Below are 23,204 nucleotides of genomic sequence, written 5' to 3'. Positions count from 1 at the left end.
CAGGGACCACTTCTTATTGTCCTATGTATGGTTAGTGTCTACCATGCACCTGACACGTTGTGACCTGATGTGGTGCACTCACTTCGTGGAGGAGATTTTTAAAAATGCCTCACAAACAGTAGACGACCAAGAAATAATTTTATAATAAATTAAAAATATGTAAAATAGAAGTTTATGAGATTACAGATTAGCTTAGAGAATACATGGCACTACTATAATGTTATATCATAATGCTATAATGTTATAGTGCTCTAAAGGTGATGTAAAATTCAGCCAAGTGTAATATTTCATTTGCATTGTAAGTAATTCACTTTCTTCCCCATTAAATTTCAGTCAACTTTCCTGTTGCATTTAATTTTTAAGGAGCCATAAAATAAAGAAATCAGTCATAGACATGATATTGTTGAAATCAGCAAATGGCCCATTCACCTTACAGACGATACTATTCTTATTGGGCAAACTGGCTTCTTTCTGAAGGGGCAGCCAGTGTTCTGACAGGGTCAGCAACAGAGGCAAGAAATCTCTTTAGTTTCCCCACTAGTTAAAGCTAATATTTGGACATCCTCAGTCTAAATACCAGTAACAGGCAAAACAAAACATTTAAAATTAATGATTAATTTAATGTTAAAACTACTAATATTCCAGTTGTGCTCTAGAAAGTCACATAATCATTTGCTCCTTTTATTTGGTCAGTTGTGGTTTTATAAAACAAAGTATTTTCCTTTGAACACACATCTATGAACTTCTGTGTGCTCATAATGAATGATTTCAGGGTCTGTTCTTACGAGGAAGCAGTATAAAACAATATAGTAATAGATGACTCTTCCTGGACATTATCCATTGTGCTCTCCTCTGAAATATTTTAGAAGTAGTAACTTCTTTATTCCTAGCAACAACTTTATATGACAGGCATTTTACAACTGACTTTTTTTATAGCTGAAGAAACTAATGCATTAGAAAGCTAAGAAAGTTCTCCAGAGTGACACAGTTAAAAAGCAGTAAATAGGTAGTCGAGTTGTGATATGAGTATCGACAGCCTGACTTCAGAATTTGCAGAGTTGCTCTCCTGCAGGGATAGAACGTAGAAGTTGAGGTATGGTGGAAACACGTTCTGCCCTGGTAATCTCGGACCAGCCTCTGGACTGAGTTCTTCAGTTTCAAATGGAGATGCTCTGTAGTTCCCATGCTGAGAGCATGGATTGTGGAGCTAGACTGGACTTGGAGGCGAGCTCTGCTACTTAGCGGCTCTACCACTTGAGAAAGTTATGTAACACCTGTGTGCGTCAGGTTCCCCACTATACTATGTGGATAATAATACACACACCTCATAGATATGTTGTGGATTAAATTAATTTATCCCCCTCTCTCTTGCTTAGAACAGAGCCTGATAAATGTCCGTGCTTTACAAGTGCTTGTTAAATACAAGAATGAAATTAATTTAACCCAATAATGCCTGTCAGGTGCCAAATAGAAACTAAGTAAGAGGGAGACACTGCTTTTTCAATAATTTAATAGCTCTCTGCTTATGTCTCATCAGGTATATCCTTGGATTCTGTGCTGTATACTAAACTACCTTTCATTTCTGTAAAATTCCATTTTTTTTGTTCTCTCGTTCCCAATATCTGGACAACATTTCTTCTCTGTATCTTTTCCCTTCTTCCTTACAGCTCTGTATTATCATCACAATCATAGTCATTATTATTATCATTGTTACTTTGACTTTAACTTAGTCTTTACTTATCTGTGAGGCCGCCTCTGGCTTGTTCACGATCAGTCCGTAGCCCTCATGCTGTATTTTTGTACCATGTATGCTGACCTTGTTATAACAGTTACCAGCAGTCTGTATTGCAGTTGATTTCCTGGTTGCCTGTGTGTCGTTTCTCCTTGATGAAGCATATCGTATGGAATAGCCTAGCTTCTCTAGCATCTAGCATAGTTCCCAACATACAGTGTTTTTTCCTGTATGTGTATCGAGTAAACAGAAGCTTTCTTTTTTGGTTGACCGCTAACAGGGTTTAGATCAGTGATTTCCAAACATGTGGGAATATTTTCTCAGCCAGTGGGGAAAAAAGACAATGTGATCATTTATCATACAAGTGAAGTTCAATAATTTTTCAAGTTCTGAGATGACATAATTCCCATTTTTAATGATAAAATTATTTTTTTCTTTAAATGAAAGCAATAATAAATTAGTTTGTTTATTTGTATCCTCTTCACTTGGAAAATTAAAAAGCTGGCAATGTGTTAATACTGGGATCTCTATTTTTAAAAATTTAATTCATGAGATCCAAAATTCTGGTGCAAAGAAAATGAAGCATAGAGACAGGAACCTAAGATGATGATGCAGAAAAGAAAGGTGGTGAAGAGGCTCTGAGCAAGATAATGGCATGTGGTGCCATCTTTATTTTTCATCATATTGCTTAGAATTAGTGAACTTTTTTTTTTTTTAAGATTTTACTTATTTATCTTAGAGGGGAAGAGAAGGAGAGAGAGAGAAATATCAATGTATGGTTGCCTCTCGTGAGTCCCCTGCTGGGAACTGGCCCGCAACCCAGGCATGTGCCCTGACTGGGAATCGAACTGCGATCGTGTGGTTCACAGGCCTGCGCTCAATCCACTGAGCTACACCAGCCCGGGCAGAATTAGTGAACTTTTTATTGTTAAGCCATTTGTTGAAGTGAACATTCTATTTGTTGCCCTGTCCCCACGCCTGGGTTTAAAGACTTGAAGTCGTAGTGCTTTTGCATTTATTTTAGGAAGGCATTTGACCGAGTTCCAAGAACTCTTCCTGGACCAGGCATGGAAATATTTCATCACTAATGATGACGAGGGTTAAAATCGCAGCCTGCACTTGGAGGTATGTCAGCATCAGCTTGGGACGTCACGGCACTTTTGTTGGCTCTGGCACATTCGAAGTTGTATTAATGAGACGGGGTGACAGACTTTGAGGTGACAGGTATTACAAAGCAGCTGAAGCGATAATTACACTATCAGATACAGAGATGGCCTTGAGAGTTTGAACTAATTGTTCATTTAAGAAGAAAAAACTTAAGTGACAATACCAATGTATGTGTACTTGCCGAAAGGAAATCCACAAGAACGAAAATTTACTTACTCATTAAAATAAAGGTAGAACAGATGTAGGAATTTTACTTCAAAATAGGCCAATATTAGAAAGTACCTAAATGATAGTTGTGATCTCCTTTTGTATTAATAAATGAAAGACAGGGTCAGCACAAGAGATAAAACAATTCTTTGCTTTTGAGGAGTGGGGAGATACCACATTCCAAGATGGTGTGATAAAGGCAATGAATGTACCTGTAGATGAGCGAGCCACTGTTGAAGGGAATTAACCTGAAAGAAGAGAAGATTTAGGAAAAACTTGGCCTGTATTTTCAAATTTTTATTTTATTTTATTTTTTAAAAGATTTTATTTATTTATTTTTAGAAGTGAAGGAAAGGAGAAAGAGAGAGAGAGAAACATCAATGTGTAGTTGCCTCTTGTGCTCCCCACACTGGGGAACCTGGCCTACAACCCAGGCATGTGCCCTGACTGGGAATCGAACCAGTGACCTGCTTTGCAGTCTGGTGCTCAATCCACTGCGCCACACCAGCCAGGGCCAAATTTTTATTTTATTTAACTTTGCATTCTGGGGACTATGTGCACACATGTATTTTGTCCAAATATAGAGATTATGGAAAGTTATCCATGAAAAAAAATGTTTTTCATTAATTTAAAAAAATATTTCAGATTATGTAACATCAAAGTAAAAGATTATAGAGAGAGTCTATTAAAAACAGAGGAAACTAATAATGAAGTAATTTTCCTACAATTGAAGGTCAGAAAAAAATATACTTTATTTCCTCCTATGAGACTGTTAAGAAATGAAATTACTGTTCAAACTTATGCAAATATTTTGAGCAATAAAATTTATATCTACTGTAATAAACTTGCATTTGATATTTGCAAATAATAAATGTCATAAGTGAAGGCATCAGTCATACTGAGAGATTAGTAAGTCAGAATTGAGTACCTTTTAAACATTTCTACCTCTGAAAAAGGACTTTTATTTATGGTATCTGAAGGGAGCATATAACAGGGAGCTGAAAAAATGGCTCTATAAAATACGTTTGCGTTTGGTTAGCGTTGACTGCAAATTCAGTCTGGAGACAGGGAAGGAAGGAGCCTAAAAATCTGTATGTCACTTCAGACAAGATCGGGCGCGTTCAGGGTGGTCTGGCTGTAGACTGTATGCCACTTAGATGCTTCCTTTACCCCAGATACTCCTCTTCCATCTCATGCCTGCCCATTGTAACAGGTCCGTGGGATGAAACAGATAGACTGGTAAATTTGAAGTTACTATGGTAGATAGAGGAATAATCTTTACGTAGAATGAATGGGCTTTTTTTCTCTCTTTTCTTTCATTATGAATGCCACACCTTATTGGTCTAGCCTACAGGTAATGTGTCCCCATGACGAATGCCACCCACTTCTCTCAGACAATGCGCTCTGGTGAAATGAGGGCTCTGTTACGAGCTGCGGTTCATTTCTGATTCTAACACAGATTGGTTGAGTGACCTTGAGTAAATTGGGTCGTGTCAGCATATTGGAGCTTTTTGGCTGAATCCTTGCCTGCCTTGTATATAATGAATGTACTGCATATGGTAGTGTTTCAAAAGGAATAATCGGATTTATCCATGAGACAGCAGCAACAATATTTTACTCTTTTAAAACTGGCATTCCTAATTTCCCAGCTCCATCTTAATAGCTTGTTTCTTTATCAAGATTCTAGGAATGCTTTTATTTTTATCTGTTATATATCTTTATTTTTTAATTTTAGTTTTCTTTATTGAGGTGGAGTTGACAAATAAAATTCTAAGATATTTAAAGTATATATGATGATTTAATGTACATAGTGACAGAATTCCTCCTACCGAGTTAATTAACATATTCATCAGTCCATCCTAGCACATATTCACTTTGTGCGTGTGTGATGCATTTTTATCAAAAAGTGTTTTATGATGATCCTATTAAGCAAACGTAATTGATCACTATTTCCAATAGGGTGGTTTAAGCAGGCTCGACACCAGGAACAGTTATTTTCTGTTATATTTTACAATGAAGATTGCTTAATTCACCAAAGTTTTGTTTAGGTATTGCGGACTGTAGCGTCTGTGGTTTCGGTAGAGAGAGAGTGCTTTGTATTATATGTTCCAAAATGAAACTGATAGGGAAATAGTCTCATATGGAAACAGTCAACAGAAAGGCCATTTTTTCAAATATGTAAGTTTTGTCAGTAAGAATTACACCCTGGCTGGTGTAGCTCAGTGCATCGAGCATGAATCTACAAACCAAGGGCTCGCTGGTTCGATTCCCAGTCAGGGCACATGCGTGGGTTGTTGGCCAGGTCCCCAATGTGGATGCACAAGAGGCAAGCACACATTGGTGTTTCTCTCCATCTCTCTCTCTTCCCCTTCCCCTCTCTCTAAAGATAAATAAATAAAATCTTTTAAAAATATTTTTTAAACAAAGAATTCTTGTGCCAGTTTTAGGCAGTAAGAATTTTACCAAGTTGTTTTAAACACTGTAAGGTTTGGTCTCCATTGATTATTTCTACAAAGTTAAATTTTTACTGTGTCAGTTAATCTAACTTAAAAATGGTATTGACATTTTTTTTCATTTATATCAAATTTTACTGCCCACAGTGTTAGCTACTTTTAATTTACGTTGGTATTCTTATGTAGTTTTATGGCCTAGGAACTGAATAAAAGATTTATGGTTTTATTTTATATCCTAGCAAATTTGTAAAAATTTCGAGCGAATTAGCTCATGCACTTCAGTATTGAACTATGATTCAAGATGGATAGATGTTATCACAGTAATAGTTTTTCTGTATATTTCCAACCACTTTGTATTCTGTACTTGAAACATCCAGATTGTTTTCAAAACCAAAAGCAAATGAATGATGCGATCAAAATTCCTTCAAAGTAAACTTGTTTTTACAACCAAATTAGTGTAGGTGGAAAGGCAAAGTCAAAACTTGACAGGAAAAATGCATGTTGAAGGGTTCAGAGTGATTTGCCTTGATCTGAGTGGTGCTAATGTAGGTGATTCTATTTTCATCTTTTGATAATCTTTCTATATTTTCTGTAATAAACATGCATTACTTTTAAAATAAGTTGAGGAAATGAAGTAAGAAAGTGAGCACACAAGGAGAGACAGAGAATACATGGCCTTAGAAAAGCCTTTGGTGTGTTTTGTAAGTGGTAGTCAGTATGTCGTAATTGCCGAGTCAGGCTTTGAAAGAATCCGTAGCTAGTGTGCACGCTGTCCCCAGAAATGGAGCATTCGGGAGCATGGGCGCCAGTTAAGGGGCTGTCATGCTGCTGTGGGTGAGGAATGATGACTCTGGACTGAGGAGGGTCCCGGGGTGGAGGAGCATTGGTGACCCACGGACAGCTATGGCAGGAGAGACACTTAACTCAGCAGAGGTACGACACAGTAGCAGTCCAGATGGAATGAGTTCCAGCCCAAGGCTCTGCTGGCTCTCAATGTCGAAAATAAACAAATGAAAGGCATGGAAAACAAAACAAAACAAAACAAAAAAACAAAAACGGTGAAGTAGTAATAATCCTACAGAAAAAAAATGTTTTTAGTGTCTTTAGGTATTTTCCCTGAAGCACTTGAATTCTCTAGAGAAAAGTTTTCTGATCTGCTCCCTGGGGTGGGCTGGAAGTGGGGGTTGAGGGTGCCCCCCAAAAGCATGCCAGCTTTTTGAGAAGGAGGAGGAGGCTGGGGGCAAGGTCAATGTTTTTACTTCTGTGTTATTGTACTACATAATTGTGTTATATACGACCCTGCTGGTAGGTGGATTTCTCTAGACAGGGGGTGAGTTTCCTGGCTTCGGTCCTCACCTCTCACCAATTCCATTAGCCTGACTGGGGAGTGTATCAGAGGTAACCCGGTAGGCTCAGCACCCCGGGTTCTTTGTGCATTACATTCTCCAGTGGAGGAGAGCGGGGGAGCCTGGAAGTGCACAGTTCTGATGTAGACAGAGTAGGTGAGTCCGTGTAGTCCTTGGGAGAAGAATGATCAGGCCTTTGCCGTTGTCGTTTCAGATCTACAGGCAGTCTTACCAAGTTAGTCCAGGCTCATCATAAGGCTTGTAGTTCGCATTTCACCTCTCTGAAGTGCGCCTGTGTCTCGGCTCGTTCCGATCTCAGATAGAGAAGCAGGGTCGGTATTCATTAGGACTTCTCAAATCCCAAAGCCACTGTTGTTAAGATGTTGCCAGTCCTGTTTCTTGGTGCTTTAAGACAGAGCTTTCTGGGTTTGCTTCAGCCAGAGAATGAAACTGCTGCCTGCCACCTGGTTGGATAGGTGACTCGTAGCTGCATACGTATGAATGTGTATGTGAATGAGAGAGAGGAACGATGTAAGTAGTGAGATCTGTGGAGGCCTTTACTTATGTAAGTAGATTTCCAAGCAGTTGTCTTTTTCAGATCCATTCATCAACTCCCACAGTCCTACGTGTCTGATATCCTCATTCATGAAACTCTTATGGCCTTGTGTATGCTGGCCGGATTGCTTCTTGCTGAGAAAAATTGTGGGCACACACACTCATCTTTTTCTGCTTGGTGGTGGCAGTTACTCCCCAATCATCTGTTTTCTATCTGCCGGTGTTCTGTCAACACCTATATTCTGTGGCTGTTTTTTCCCCATTCGTTTTTGTCATTGGAGGTATGACAAAAATGCATTTTGTGATTGCTGACACTTTAGTGGGGGTGTGCAGAGAGTTGATAATCCATGCTGACTCTGCTGTATTTTCGCTGCAGCCCCAAAGTGTCATCGCCAAGTGATTAGCTAGCTAGGATTGAAGAAACCAACATTCTTCTACGAATGATCAGTAATTAATAATAAATCTTAGCAATTATTTGAAATGGTGCTCAAATGAATTATCATGTCTTATTTATCACTCCCAACCACATTCTTAGAGGTGAGTTACAGTCTGTTTTAAAAGGTCTAAAGAGAAATGAGAGAGGTTTTGTGGGGAGAGAGCTGACCCTGGAGTAGGTTCCATCCTGGTCCTCATTACTGACTTGTGTAGCTGTGAAAGGTGGATCCATAATTGTGCTGCAAATTATCAAATGAAAGCTGACTTCTAGTGTTAAATTTCTGTGTTTCCTTCTCCTTTAACAGTTCAGTAAATGTGCATAAATGAAAAATGTGAGTGTAAGTTATATACTCATCAATAACAAAAACCTAATACAAATAACATTTACTACTTTTTTATTTAGTAACTACTTACTGCTTTCTGTGTGTCTTGTCTTCTTGGGCTGCTGTAACAAAATACCACAGGCACCGGGATGGTTTAAAAAACAGACATTTTCCTGGCTGGAGTAGCTCAGTGGATTGAGCTTGGGCCTTCGAACCACACGATTGCAGTTCGATTCCCAGTCAGGGCACATGCCTGAGTTGCAGGCCAGTTCCCAGCAGGGGACCCACAAGACACAACCATACATTGATATTTCTCTCCTCTCCTTTCCTTCCTCTCTAAAGTATAATAAATATTAAAAAAAAACAAGAACCCCCCCACCAGACATTTGGTTTTCAAAGTTTGGGAGACCGGCAGGTCTGGGGTTAGGGTGCCAGTATGGTAGGGGTCTGTCTGCTGCAGACCCAGTTCCTGGTGTCTAAGGCCAGCATTCTCCCGGGTGTCTTTACACTGGGGGGAGAGAGCTCTGCCCCCTTCCTCCCCTTTATGAGAACACTGACCTCATGCAGGGGCATCATCTAAAACATATTACCTCCCAAAGGCCCTACCTCTAAGTGCCATCACAGTGGGGGTTAGGGTTTCAATATGTAAATTTGGGGAGGGCTCAAACATACGACCCATCATACTGTGTCCTTGACCTTTATAGGCATTAATTAATTCTCATATCAAACCTGTGGAGCTAAGAATTTGTAATAGAATATGAGGAAATCGAAACAGCGAAGAGTAGTAATTCATCGTAGATCACACGGCTAGGAAAGCGTGTACTCAGAAATGAAAACTACAGAAACCTGCGTTCAGAACCATTGTGTTGTACACCTGTGACTGATTCTATCTTACAGCTGCTCAGGAAACAAGTCACAACTGTATCTTTGTGACTTGTTTGTAATATGCTGTTTTATTGTTTGTAATAAGCAAACAGTTGTTTGTTTGTAATAGCATATTGCTTATAATATGCTGTTTTATTTACTTCAACAACTGTCTGGTAGTCTCTGGGTCGGGAATGGTCCCGGATGTCGAGTTCGTCATAGCAACACAATCTGATGCTTATTTTAAATGTTGTGCTTTTGGGAGATGTTCCGGTAAATTTTTAAGAAAAAATTCCAAAAGTAATTACGTAATATTTAACAAAAAGCTCAAAAATGATAAATTCCTCCTCTAATAATACTTAACCAGAAAAAAAAATCACTGTAATTGTGTGTGAAAGAAAAAAAATTCTTGAAAGACTTTCCAAACAGCTGAAAACCATTTCATCTGAATTTGCGTTTTAGGAAATATCAACACACATTTTGTTTGAAAACTATTCAGCCAATATTGCCTCTTATTTTTGCTGCCTCCTTTGCACATTTTTTAGTTGCAGAGCAAGCGCTGTGCTCCTCAGCTTGACGAGGGAGCCTGCGCTAGGGGCCACGAGGAAAACCTTTACTTCTGAACGAGTATTTTATTGGTTGTATTCTTTTGTGCTCTCTCTCACTTGCTCTCTAGTGCCGTCTCAGAGAACAATTTTCAATTTGGTTCTATTAATTCCCAGCTCATTCAGTCTGACAACTCAATTCACCTTTAAGGAAAATGTTGAAATGACATGATTGTGTTCATTGATTTCTGGAAAATGCTTCAGAAATGATTTATGATATAATGATAAAACATTTTTTCAAAACATTATGACCAGTAATGGAATCTGGAGACCTAGTATCAGAATGAAAATTTATGGTAACTTGATAATGCAGTGGGTGATTTCAAAATCAACATTTAAAGTTGTATAAAAGAGGCAATTTATCTCCAGATGCTTGAGTTCAGGCTCTCCATTTCAAAATCTGGCTGAAGTATAGAGGAATTAAGCAAAACAAGAAAGTGTACAAAAATAATAAAGGCAGAATTCTAGTAAAATTCATTGATGTTAAATGTGATTAAAGAACTAAACATTTTGTATTAGTATTTAATACTGTAAGTTCAGTTTTAGTATTTATAGCTGATAAAACTACTTGGATGTGTCTGTATGTGTTGTGAGGTGACTCTGTAATAGTGAAATATACTTGAAACCTGCACTAAAAAGAAATCTCATTGTTTTAGAGGTAGTAGGATTATACACATAAGTGCTGATGGGACCAGCAGATTAGATGAGTAAATAAATTCATTTTCTTTCTTTTTATAGAGATATGGTATAAATAATTATCACTGTTAAGGTAAAACTTTAATATATTAAACCATTCAAATGAGTAATTTCTATAAATACCTTTCACTCAACATAACTCAACATATGCTTTACACAATTGAACATTATTCAATTCATGTCGAATGTTTTTCAAGTAAAATAAATGTAAAAATAACTGTTAAGAGAATCGAAATTCCCTGTGTCACCTTCCCACATCCGTCGTGCATCGTTCTAAGACTTTACACATATTGCATATATGAACTGACCTGACGCTCACAGCATTTTCGTGAATTGGCCACAATCATTATCCTCATTTTACAAATAAGAAAAGCAAATGAAAAGTTGGTGATAGTTGGACGAGAAGGATTTAAACCAGGGCTGTCAAACTCATTTTCACCGGGGGCCACGTCATCCTCATAGTTGCCTTCAAAGGGCCGAGTGTCATTTTAGGCCTGTGTCAGTGTAACTTCTCCTTCACAGGTAAGAGGGGGCTGGGTGCTGCTGCTGGGTAGAAACAAGGTGCCCGGACTGATAAAACATAGTAGAGGACCACATTTGGCCCTCGGGCCTTATGTTTGCCACCTGGGCCTTCAACCCTGCATGTGGCACTGTGTACATAACTCAAGGAAGTGAGCGCGTCCAAAACCTGTTGGATGTCGCCCACAGCTGATGTACCTGCTAACAACCCACAGGGTGAGTATGAGTTCGTGATTCCCCACCTTCTTCTTCACAGTGGGAGTCCTCAGACATTTTAACATTGGAAAGTTTGATTACAGTGATTATTGTATTTCCCTAAATCCTAATCAGTACCTGTAAGTGGAATTCATGGGTTGTGTGTTACTTCTCCTTTTGGTTTTTTAAATATATTTTATTGATTATACCATTGAAGTTGTGCTATTCCCCCTTCATTCCCCTCTACCCTGCACACCCTCTCCCCCACCATACTCCCTTTAGTTTATGACCACGAGTCTCAAGTTCTTTAGATTCTATATTTCCCCTACTATTCTCGCCCTCCCCCCTATCTATTTTCTACCTACTGTCTATGCTACTTATTTTCTGTACCTTCTTTCCCCTTCTCCTCCCACTCCCCTGTTGCTAACCCTCTATGTGTTCTTCATTTCTATGGTTCCACTCCTGATCTAGCTATCCTCTTGGTTTGCTTTTGTTTTAGGTGTGGTTGTTAATAACTGTGAGTTTGCTGTCCTTTCACTGTTCATATTTTTCATCTTCTTTTTCTTATATAAGTCCCTTTAGCATTTCATATAATAAGGGCTTGGTGATGATGAACTCCTTGAACTTGATCTTATCTGAGAAGCACTTTATCTGTCCTTCCATTCTAAATGAAAGTTTTGCTGGATAGAGCAATCTTGGCTATAGGTCTTTGGATTTCATGACTTGAAATACTTCTTTCCAGCCCCTTCTTGCCTGTAAGGTCTCTTTTGAGAAATCCACTGACAGTCTGACGGGCACTCCTTTGTAGGTGACTGTCCCCTTATCTCTTGCTGCTTCTAGGATTCTCTCCTTCATTTTAATCTTGGCTAATGTAATTGTGATGTGCCTTGGTGTGTTCCTTCTTGGGTCCAACTTCTTTGGGACTCTCTGAGCTTCCTGGACTTCCTGGAAGTCTATTTCCTTTGCCAGACTGGGGAAGTTCTCCTTTATTATTCATTCAAATAAGTTTTCCACTCATGGCTATTTCTTTTCCCCTTCTGGTACCCCTATAATTTGGATGTTAGAATGTTTAAAGATGTCCAGGAGGTTCCTAAGCCTCTTCTCGTTTTTTTTTGAATTCTTGTCACTTCACATTTATCTGTTTGTTCATTTCTTCCTTCCTTCTGGTCCATTCCATTGATTTGAGTCCCAGTTTCCTTTCCATCACTATTGGTTCCCTGTGCACTTCCCTTCATTTCAATTAGTTTAGCCTTCATATGTTCCTCTAATTTGTGACTAAAATCAACCAGTTCTGTGAGCATCCTGATCACCAGTGTTTTGAACTGTGCATCTGATAGGGTGGCTATTTCTTGGTCACTTAGAGTTATCAGCTCTGGGGCTTTGAGTTCTTCTTGAGCCATGTTTTGGACTGTTCGTGCCTGTTCCATATCAGGAGCGGAGCCCTAGGTGTTCACCAGGGCGGGGCCTCTCAGTTGCTGGGTTGTGACACTGTATGTGGGGGCAGGGTCAAAGGAGAGCAGTGGTGGTCCCCTCTGCTGCTTCCTGCCGCTGGGGCCTGCGTGGTCTGTCTCACTGTGCACTAATGCGTGACCGCAGTCAGCCTGCCACCTTCTGCCCTCACTGGATCCACCAATGCTACCCCAGCTACCTGGGGTCAGGGGATCCTTCCTGCCCAACCCTACTCTGCTGCTGGCTCCGCCCCTCTTACCGTTTCTGGTTGAACCTTTTGTTGTTGTCAGACTTCCGTATAGTTCAATGTTTCTATTCTTCGGCTGTGTCTTTGTTTACTAAGTTGTATTTACTTTGTTTACTTTGTTGTATTCAAACTTGGATGCGGGAGAAGGCACAGTGTTTCCACCTATGCCCCCATCTTGGCGGAAGTCCTCCTTTTGCGTTTTTGAGGCATCCCCGTGCTCTTTTCCACAATGGATGTACCATTTTACATTCCCGCCAACAAGGCACTGCTGCGAGGATTCCCCAGTGCTTCACATCCTCACAGGTGCGAGGTGACATCTCATGTGGTTTTGGTTTGCATTTCCCTGGTAATTAGTGATGCCGGACATCTTTCCATGGGGTTTCAGTATAGCTTTTCCAGTGTTTTGAAGGTAACAGTTTCATGTCCCCTTGTCTTTATTTCCGCTGACATCTTCTTATCGTTCAGATCTTTTTCTTAGGTTTTAAGATGATTTTGCTGACCCCATTGTTCTGTAGACTGACCGAGAGCAGCGAGGAGAACGGTGGTTAGCAGGGGTGACAGGTGGGGAAATGGTCAAGATGCTGAGCAAAGGGTGAAGACTTGCAACAAGAAGATGAGTGTGTTCTGGAGATGAAGTGGGCAGCGTAGTAAGTACAGGCAGGTTATAGTCTTCAAACTTGCTAAGGGGGTGGATATTAAATGTCTCACCCCCCCAAATAAAAGAAACGATAGCTCTGTGCCACCACAGAGGTGTCGACTCTGGTGGTAATCATATTACAATATATAAATGTATCAAATCAACCCTGGTACATCTTAAACTGACCCAATATCACGTCAGTGGTGTCTTAAGAATAAGGGAAAAAAGAGCCAGAGTGGAGAGAAGAGGCAAAGAGAGGAAGGTCAGGTTTCCTGGAAGATTGATTGGTCCTATTCTTTCAAATTTGAAGAGTTTATTTGAATTGTAACACTGCGCCACAACTGCTCTTAGAATCATCTTTCCTTAATCAAGAATCAGCTTCAGTTGTGAAAATAGATATTTTTTTCCCCCTTTGAGGTCAACTTGTTACCGATGGAACAGCACGCCACTGTTTGTACTGAAACGGGTTTTGAGCAGGGCGGGAGCAAAGGAGGTGATACACGGCATGATTACATGCAATTTCTATTTTGTTTCTAACTCTCTTGAGCCCTGGCTCTGTGTTCTCATTCTCCTTTTTTGTGACTTTGGTGCGTAGGGACTATGTGTGAGGACTATAGATTTTCATCCGTAATTCCCAAATACCTGCTTGAATCCGTATGCAAGGCAACCTTCTTTCTAGAATATTTGCCTTTTGTTTTGCTTTAGAAATTTCATGGTTTTCTTTGTCCCTTGCGCATCTGTCTCTGTTCCAGAAACATAAAATTATCTGAAATCTTGGGCTGCCATTATACTACCTGAAGAAGTAAAATTATTTAATCGATTTAAATCAGACTATATTAAAACTTACTAACATCTGTATCTTCTAATTAATTGCTGTCAAATTCCAGAAAAAGATTTATTTTTATTTTCTCAGAAATTGGTACAGAACATTGCGATATTTCCTATAGCTGTGGAACAGACAGAAGCTAAAGTCTGAGCTTTGCAAAAGGGTCCATCATTAACAAAGAGAAATTTTAGGTTATTTACCATAATTCTCTTACATGTCCACTTACTGAGGTTTTCTACCTTCTTGCATGTTAACCAGTGCCTGCAAGTTTGGAACATATTTTTTTTCTCTATGTCCTTTTTTTCTTCTCAAATGAAGATTATTTTTTCTTTTAAATTATAAAATTTACATAGAAGCCCTGGCTGGTGTAGCTCAGTGGATTGAGCACGGGCCTGTGAACCAGATGATCGTGGTTCGATTCCCAGTCAGGGCACATGCCTGGGTTGCAGGCAGGTTCCCTGCAGGCCAACTCCCAGCAGGGGACGCACGAAAGGCAACCATACATTGATGTTTCTCTCCCTCTCCTTCCCCTCTAAAGATAAATAAAATAAATAAAATCTTTTAAAAAAATTTTAAAAAAATGTACATAGAGTGTACTAAACAGTTTGTAAGTGTGCATTATGCCTCTATATTGTGTGTGATCTTATTTATTGACATTTCATTTTATTTTTAAATTTATTGAGGTGACATAGGTTAATAAAGGGATATAGGTTTCATGTGTACAGTTCTATGACACAGTGTGGTGGGGCACTGCCCACAGTGCCCCTACCCCCACCCCCAGCCATCATGGATGAGAATAAGCCTACCAAGACATGATCTGCTTAGGGACCAAGAGCCTTTTCCTCAATGGCTTTTATTGGGTTCAATTTGCACAGGAATACAGGTAAAGCTCATCAATCACTGTCAGGCAGTAAAGATCAAACAACAGATAACATACAAAGAACTACTAGGGCTCATAAGGATNTTTAAATTTATTGAGGTGACATAGGTTAATAAAGGGATATAGGTTTCATGTGTACAGTTCTATGACACAGTGTGGTGGGGCACTGCCCACAGTGCCCCTACCCCCACCCCCAGCCACCATGGATGAGAATAAGCCTACCAAGACATGATCTGCTTCGGGACAAAAGGTGGCCGATCTCTCAAAGGAGAAGGACCAAGAGCCTTTTCCGCAATGGGCTTTTATTGGATTCAATTTGCACAGGAATACAGGTAAAGCTCATCAATCACTGTCAGGCAGTAAAGATCAAACAACAGATAACATACAAAGAACTACTAGGGCTCATAAGGATCCAGGGTCTGTTAGCTAAAGGGCTACAAAACTTTGGGAAATAAACTCATTTCCTGCTTGGATCCTTATCATGTAATTGAGAACATTCTTAGCCAAAGCAGGTGTCGCAGGAGTTTACGTATTCTTTTTTAGGCCTGATCACCTGAGGGACCCGCCCTTTCCAGCACTGGGCTGCACTGCCCTCTGTCATTGTTTCAGGCTTAAGGCAGGAAGGGGAACTAAGGCAGCCAAGAGATTAGGAGACTTCTTGCAGACAGAATGAGGACTCAGGCTTGTCAAAGCCAAGGGGCAAGGGTTAATCACCCCCTTTTGTTATAGCTCTCCCAACTCCTTCCCTGGGACCTCCCCCTGATCATGCCTGTCTTAGGTTGTTCTCCCCTTGTGGAATCTTACTCATCATTGGCTAACTGGTCAAGCATTGGGGGCCAGGCTGAGTGAAGAAAAAAGAACAGAAGCAGTGCCCCTGCCAGGGAGATAAGCTTTGCCTCCTTAGTGGCTTGTGGTCCGAAGGTCACTCACTCAGCCTTAGCCATGGGGGGGTTACAGCTTCTGAAACCAGGCAGGGCAGTTCCCAACAATAAAGGGGTTCAAAGTGTGGTAACAAAAGATTTGACTTGGGGTGGCGGACACACTACAGTGTTCCAATGTATCAAGTTACTCTTTCAAATCAAGTAATTTCATTCTTCCTATGAGCAAATGTGTACTTTTTAATAAGTAGGTAACAAAACTATGAAATTGTGGAATTAAAGGCAAATTCCACATTTATGTACAAATTCTCATTTATGTACAAAATGAGAACAAGTTGAAAACTTTGAAATATGAAGTATGAAATGTATACAAATGCTAAAATGTACTAAGAACTGTCTAAGAAAGTTCTGAATCTAAGTCATATGAACAGATACTTAGTGAGCTCTTGCTTAGTTCTTGGAAATATTTTGGCNATTCTTCCTATGAGCAAATGTGTACTTTTTAATAAGTAGGTAACAAAACTATGAAATTGTGGAATTAAAGGTAAATTCCACATTTATGTACAAATTCTCATTTATGTACAAAATGAGAACAAGTTGAAAACTTTGAAATATGAAGTATGGAATGTATACAAATGTTAAAATGTACTAAGAACTGTCTAAGAAAGTTCTGAATCTAAGTCATATGAACAGATACTTAGTGAGCTCTTGCTTAGTTCTTGGAAATATTTTGGCTGCTATGATTGTGTATGTGTGTGTGTGTGTGTGTGTGTGTATGTAGTATCTCCTTGCATTTTTCATTCTGTAGTCTTGAATTAATATTCTTCTCTCTGTCCCTCCCACTATTTCATTCTCCTGCACTTCCTGTTCAGTTGTGATTCCACTGCTCTCAGTGTAACATTCAAATTTCTAATCATGATATCGTAGGCATCTCTTGAATTTCCTCTTTGTCTCTTATAGCTCCTTTCACCAACAAAGCACCCCCACCATGCATATTTTGGGGGGTGGGGGATTACCCTCCCATTTCATGGTGTTCTGTTAGAGTCATCCACCATGGTGTCTCTCCGAGGAGTGAGCACTGATACGAGTTAGAACTGACTCCAGAATAGAGTGACAAACCAGACCTGAAGTGGGTGGAGTGGAGTCATTGCAATGACTGTGTTCTAAAAAAAATTCCATGAATTCCTGCCCTGAAAAACAAAAAAACAAAAAAAAACAAAACAACCCTGGGAACCTTTCAGTCTGTGTATTTCTTGTCATCTAGCATAGCTTCTGCATTGATTGCATGGTTTAGTCACTTCAATAAGGTCCTTCATTTTTTGAATGTTACCTATAAGTTAGTTTTTGTTACTTTTAAGGACTTTACTAATAGACTCCCTCACAGAACTGCAAACTCACCCCTTACTATTCCCCATTTTGCAGCTGAGACTTAATTCTCTGTGCTTCCTACTTCACCAGCCTTTTTTCCTCACTGTTCTCACAGTTGCGTCCCAGTTGTTTCTCATCTGGCACTGGACATGCGCACCTCAGGAAAATCTCGTTCTGCTTGTCTGTGCATCTCTCATCCCTCATTGTCCTCTGCAATTCAACCTCCACTTTCTCTGGGAGGACTTCCTTTGTATTCCAGATGCTTCTACTACATGCTTCTATAACTCTTTTATCACGCCTTTCAGTTGTTGCTTACTTGCTGTTAAAGAGGAAGTTCCAAAAGTTTAGAACTTGCGACTACCTTATTCGTATTTTATTCATAGTGCCTAGTACATAAACACAATGTAGCAAATATTTGTTGAATTAACAGAAGAGAAACTCATCTAATTCTATGAGACATTGTATAATCATGCTCCAAGTAGAATATAACCATGATCCAGGCAGTGAGTCTGCTGGCTACTTTAAAAAAGCAAAAAGTAGGGAAGGAGGCAGGAAGGACATGGAGTTTGATTTCGTCCATGAAGACAGATAGGATCCAAGAAGGTGCAAAAAAAAAAAGAAGAAATTTTGGCCCCAGCATTGTGAATTTTGTATTGCAGAATGGTGCTCAGGAAATCTGTAAGTTTCTTCTAGGGTGGCATTTCATTATTGTGTAGATGCATTGATAAATAAGTTTTATCTCACATGTCAGTTCCGGTTAGTGGTGAGATAATGAATACTCCTCCAGTACTGACATAAGTGTCTTGGTAATTATTAGCAATCTCTGCCTTGGAAGAGGATGGAAGGAATGGTAGGTATTTTCCACTCATAGACTGATATAATCTATAACCCTCTAGTTACCTTTTTGAAGTAAATGATTGCAAGAATTTCCAAGGGAGATGTAGAAAACGCCAGTTGGGCTAAGAAATCTATTGAGGGCTCATATAAAATTATAGAAACCTAAGATTGTTAATATGTCTCAGACATACTTATTTACTTTATAGATTTGTAGGTCAAGGGCCAGAGTAGAGAGAGGCCTGCCCAAGAATGCCCACCGATCGATGAGCAAAAATATTACCTTTTCTATTTCCTGGTCTGGAGTTTTTCATTACATAACCAAATTTAACTTTTCTTTTTAAATCAAGACTCTGAATTAATCAGCCATGTGTTAGTTGTACCAGATTGTCTAATTTACTTTAGGCCTTCCATTTACCAATAACTTAAAATAGTTAATAATTAGAACACGCCATGCTATATGTACAATTACTAGCCAATACGTGGCACATAGTAATAAATCAGTAAGTGCTAGCTGATATTTCCATTGCGATATTTTAGTTTAAGCAAAATACTTAAGTGACTCAACTTCCAAGTTTTTTGGAAGAACTTTGTGTCAGTTTTTAAGCCTTGATAAAGCCATTTGTGTTTAAGGGAACAGGACCACACATTATAAAGGGTTACTTATTCCATTACGAGTTCTTTCAAAACCTTTTCCTCTAACAGGGGTGTCTAACCCACAGCCCATGGGCCTCATATCGCCCAGGATAGCAATGAATGTGGCCCAACACGAAATCATAAATTTACTTCAAACCTTGTTTTTTACTCATCAGTTGTTGTTAGTGTTTGTGTATGTAATGTGTGGCCCAAGAGAACTCTTCTTTTGATGAGGCCCAGAGACCCCCCGAAGGTTGGACACCCCTCCAAAAGTGCAGGGATGAAGATGGTCTAGAAAGTTGTGGGTAGGACTCGGGTCACGGAAGCAGGTGGGGCAGAGCACTGGGGGACAGACAGCAGGAGGTGGGAAGGAGGAGGAGACAGGGAAGAGAGACAAGTGACCGTGCGTGATATTTCAAGCAAGGCGGCCTCCAATTCCATCTCTTTTGTAATCGTGTTACATTTTTCAAGGTTAAGTTTTCCTTTTTTCAGAATACATTTTATGCATTATCACATTTTATTTGTGCAAGAGAAGTGGTGACAGCAACAGGTGTGGCTTCGGTGCTCTGCCCAGCGTCTGAAGCCAAAATTACTAGCATTAATGAAACAATGAGTGATGAGCAGAGGTGACAAATAGAGTCCTGCTGTAGACCAGGCACTGAGCCGACTGGTCATCCACACTCTCTTAATCACTGTTGTAACCTAAGAGAAAGTTGTTCCCATTTCACTGAAAGGAAAATGAGGTTTGCAGCAGTCAGTTGGTCCACAGTCACATAGGTAACAACCAAGTATCAAAGTACAAAACCTCATTGTGGATGGAGTCCATGCCTTCAACCGCTACAATAGACTGTAAGAAGAACTCACCTCCCTGCTCTCTCTTGTTGTGATTTTGACACGTAGGGTAGCATCCGCCACCATCCTATTCGAATCAGTGCTGAACAAAAGCCAGAACCTTAGGGAGCCCTCCAGCCCCATCTTCTGTCCTGGCTGTCCTGTCCTCCAGGTGCACCGTGTGGCTGGGCCCCTCTCAACCATCTGGGACACCTTTGCACCTGCTGTTCCTTCTGCTGAGAAGGTCCTTCCTCAGTCTTCTCAGCTCATTACTTCTGTGTCTCAGAAACATTACCTGACCTCCAAGGCACGAATCAAACTCCTCATCCCTTCAACCCCTGGGACGGTTCATGCCACTGTGGGGGACCCAGGGCTTCTGTACTTACCTTGGTCACATGATGTGGGACACGGTATTGAAACTGTTGACTAATGTTCCATTTTCTTCAATAGAAAATGACATGAGAATAGGAGGTCAGTTTTATTCTACTTCTGTTTATAGTCCCTACTACAGTAAATTCAACCTAAAGGATACTCCAAAAACATTGTATGAACGAATCATGAATGTTAATAATATAATTTCTGAACAACTCTATGTGTGCTAGGCATTATACTTAGTTTCTTCATGTGTTACCTCATTCAGGTTTTCCAGTCAATCTGGAATCCAAATAATATTATTTCTGCTTTAAATCAGGAAAATAAGACCCAGAAAGGATGTGGGATTTACCCTTGTTTACACGGAGAGTCACTTAATGCCAGAGGAGATCTGAGGTTTGGTCTCTCTAAAGAAGACTTCAGCCCTGGCTGGTGTAGCCCGGTGGATTGAGCACGGGCCTGTGAAACAAAGGGTCACTGGTTCGATTCCCAGTCAGGGCACATGCCTGGGTTACAGGCCAGGTCCCCAGTGGGGGACATATGGCAACCACACATTGATGTTTCTCTCCCACTCTTTCTCCTTCCCTTCCCCTCTCTCTAAAAAAATAAATAAAATATATTTAAAAAAAAGAAGACTTCATACTCATAAGCACTGCTTTCCCTTCATGATAGAAATGATACAGACTTCATGACACGTGGTTTTAGAACCACGATCTTACCATGTAAACTTCGTCTCTTGCTCTCCCATTGAAAAAGAAAAAAGAATGGCTTAAATGGCCCATTTCCCCCTTGTTCTCACACTGCCCCACTTGCTTCTGAATTGGAACCTTTGTCCTTGGGTCGACCTCCCCTGGTGATCATTGCCTCCTGCCTGCTTATTCGGGCCTTACCTGTCCCTTGGGAATAGCTGAAGTAGCATTCTTCCCTGATTTCCTGAGCTCAAATTCACACTGTATTTTATCCCTTCAATTTGCCCTTTTTTCTTGTGTTTTTGGTGACATTATGTTGAAGTTAAGAGTGCAGTTTTGGGAGTTCATCAGAGCTGAGCCTGTAGTTGATTCAACAGTTTACTGCCTTCCCCTTAAGGTTAATTCTGATGGTACACGGCGGATGCCTCCACGGTGAGTTACTTGGCCAGTAAGGGTCTCGGGATGCATGGATGGGTGAGGGACTGAACAGGTTAGGGCCTGAGGCTCTGTGTGCCAGGCAAGGCAAATGAAGGCTGGATTGCTGGTGAAGAGAATAAGAAGAGTAAGAAAGACACACTTGCAATTAAATGGGAGGAAATAAGAATGAGAAATTGATTGAAAACCAAAGTTCTGCCTTAGAGGTTAAAGAAGTCTGCGGAGGTTGAGGTGTGTCCCATAAGGCAAATACTGACAGGGACAGTGAGTTCTGGCCCAGTTGCATGCAGGAGATGGTCCTCTCCGTGGGAATAGGGAACAGGGGCCATTGAAAAGCACCCAGTCTGTGAGATGTGCAGAAATCCTTGGCTTTGTGGTTATCTCTATCCTTTCTGCTTCTGACAAAGAGGAATTTTTTTGCTATTGTTTTATTTTTTCTTAGGTTTGTATTTACTATCTTTATAGCTGGAAAGAAGCTATCTGGCCTCTGAAAAGCAGGCCCCCTTTGCTCCTGGAGACATTTGCCTTGAATGGTGCAGAGCCAAAAGGAACAGGTGGAAAGGGAGTAGTCACTTATTTCTCCCGTGTCACACCAGGATGCTTGGTCTCCGTGCCACCTGCATCATTTAGCGGTCCTGATGACAGAGCACAGGGCCTGGCAGTGTGCGCAGGCCGCTCCCTGGGGCTGCCTGGACTGCTGGGCTGCTAGCTGCGCTCTGGTCTCTAGACAATCTGTCGTTTCTGCTTTAACTTTTGGCAACAACAAAAGCAAAGAGGTATCTGAAAGCCACAGATGCCGATATAGACAATATACCCTTTCTTTATGTTAAAAAACGCAGGTGTCATCAGCACCACAAGAAGTCATTAGGTCTTGAGAACGTTCATTTAGAATCAGGATCACCTATGGGCATGTTACAGTTTTAGACCAAAAAAATACGGCACCATCTTTGTTATGTTTTTCACCCTTTTTTTTTTACCAGGTTCTGTGAATAGGAGGAACTATTTGGGGAGATAATAACTACCTGTGTATGAGTGTGTATGTGTGTGTCTTTGTCTCTCTTCTACTCTATTTATTTATGTATCGAAAGAAAGAGAGGGAGAGGGATACAAACAGACTCACATACTATATCACACACACACACACACACACTCCCCCAAATGTAAGAGAGAGACAGAGTTAAAAACCTACTGTACCAAAAGTCCAACAGCCCAGTTTCCATTGAGATGCTTTAGGATAGGGGCATCAGAATGCCCACAGAGCTGAGAAAGATAATACTGATTACCGAAATAGGCCTGTGGCTGGGTGACGGGAACAGAGCCGTGGAGGGCAACGAGGTTATGAAGACCTGGAAGGCTCCTACCTGGTCTGAAAGGAGAAGCAGCCACTTACCTTCTGTTCCCTGTTGCCTTGCAGAGCGCAAGTCCAGTCAGTGTTGCCAGACTGTTCTATACCAATAAAACTGGAAAGTATACATATACAAACAATGTTACATAAAAACTAAAACTGTGGACATCTAATTCTTTTGTCCCAGCCACAGCTTCATTTATTACCATAATCCCATTGTCCCTTTTCCATTCACTGTTGCCAGTCTTTCTGTATATATGTAGGTTACGCCCTGGGCAGTAGCCTCATTTCGTAGATGAAGTCGCTAGAGCACAGACAAGAGCTGCCAATTTTTAGTTCATGGCCAAGGTGGCGTCTCACCTGTGATCTCAGCTCCCCAGCCAGTGCGGTTTCCGAGACGCCTCACTCATGTTTCTGTCTAAACAGTGAATCAATAGCGATGTTACTAAAACACCTGAACTTTATTGTACACATTAGATTGGGGAGAAGAAGCTAGAGAAGATCCTTTGATTTCATCAACAAATGCATATAATTATATGTCCCATGTTTGCATGTAGGAGCCCAAATTACACTTCCCAGTTGTGGACATTTGGAATTGATTTTGTTGGTTTAAAAATAAGAGGACGTATCAGTAAGAACTATTTTCTAATAGATGGCATTAGGGTATTTCTCACTCCGCA

This window comes from Sturnira hondurensis, unplaced genomic scaffold (assembly GCF_014824575.4).
Source record: "Sturnira hondurensis isolate 20B ecotype Veracruz unplaced genomic scaffold, ASM1482457v3 Scaffold0000022, whole genome shotgun sequence".
Lineage (NCBI taxonomy): Eukaryota > Metazoa > Chordata > Mammalia > Chiroptera > Phyllostomidae > Sturnira > Sturnira hondurensis.
This window is presented reverse-complemented; position numbering follows the sequence as displayed.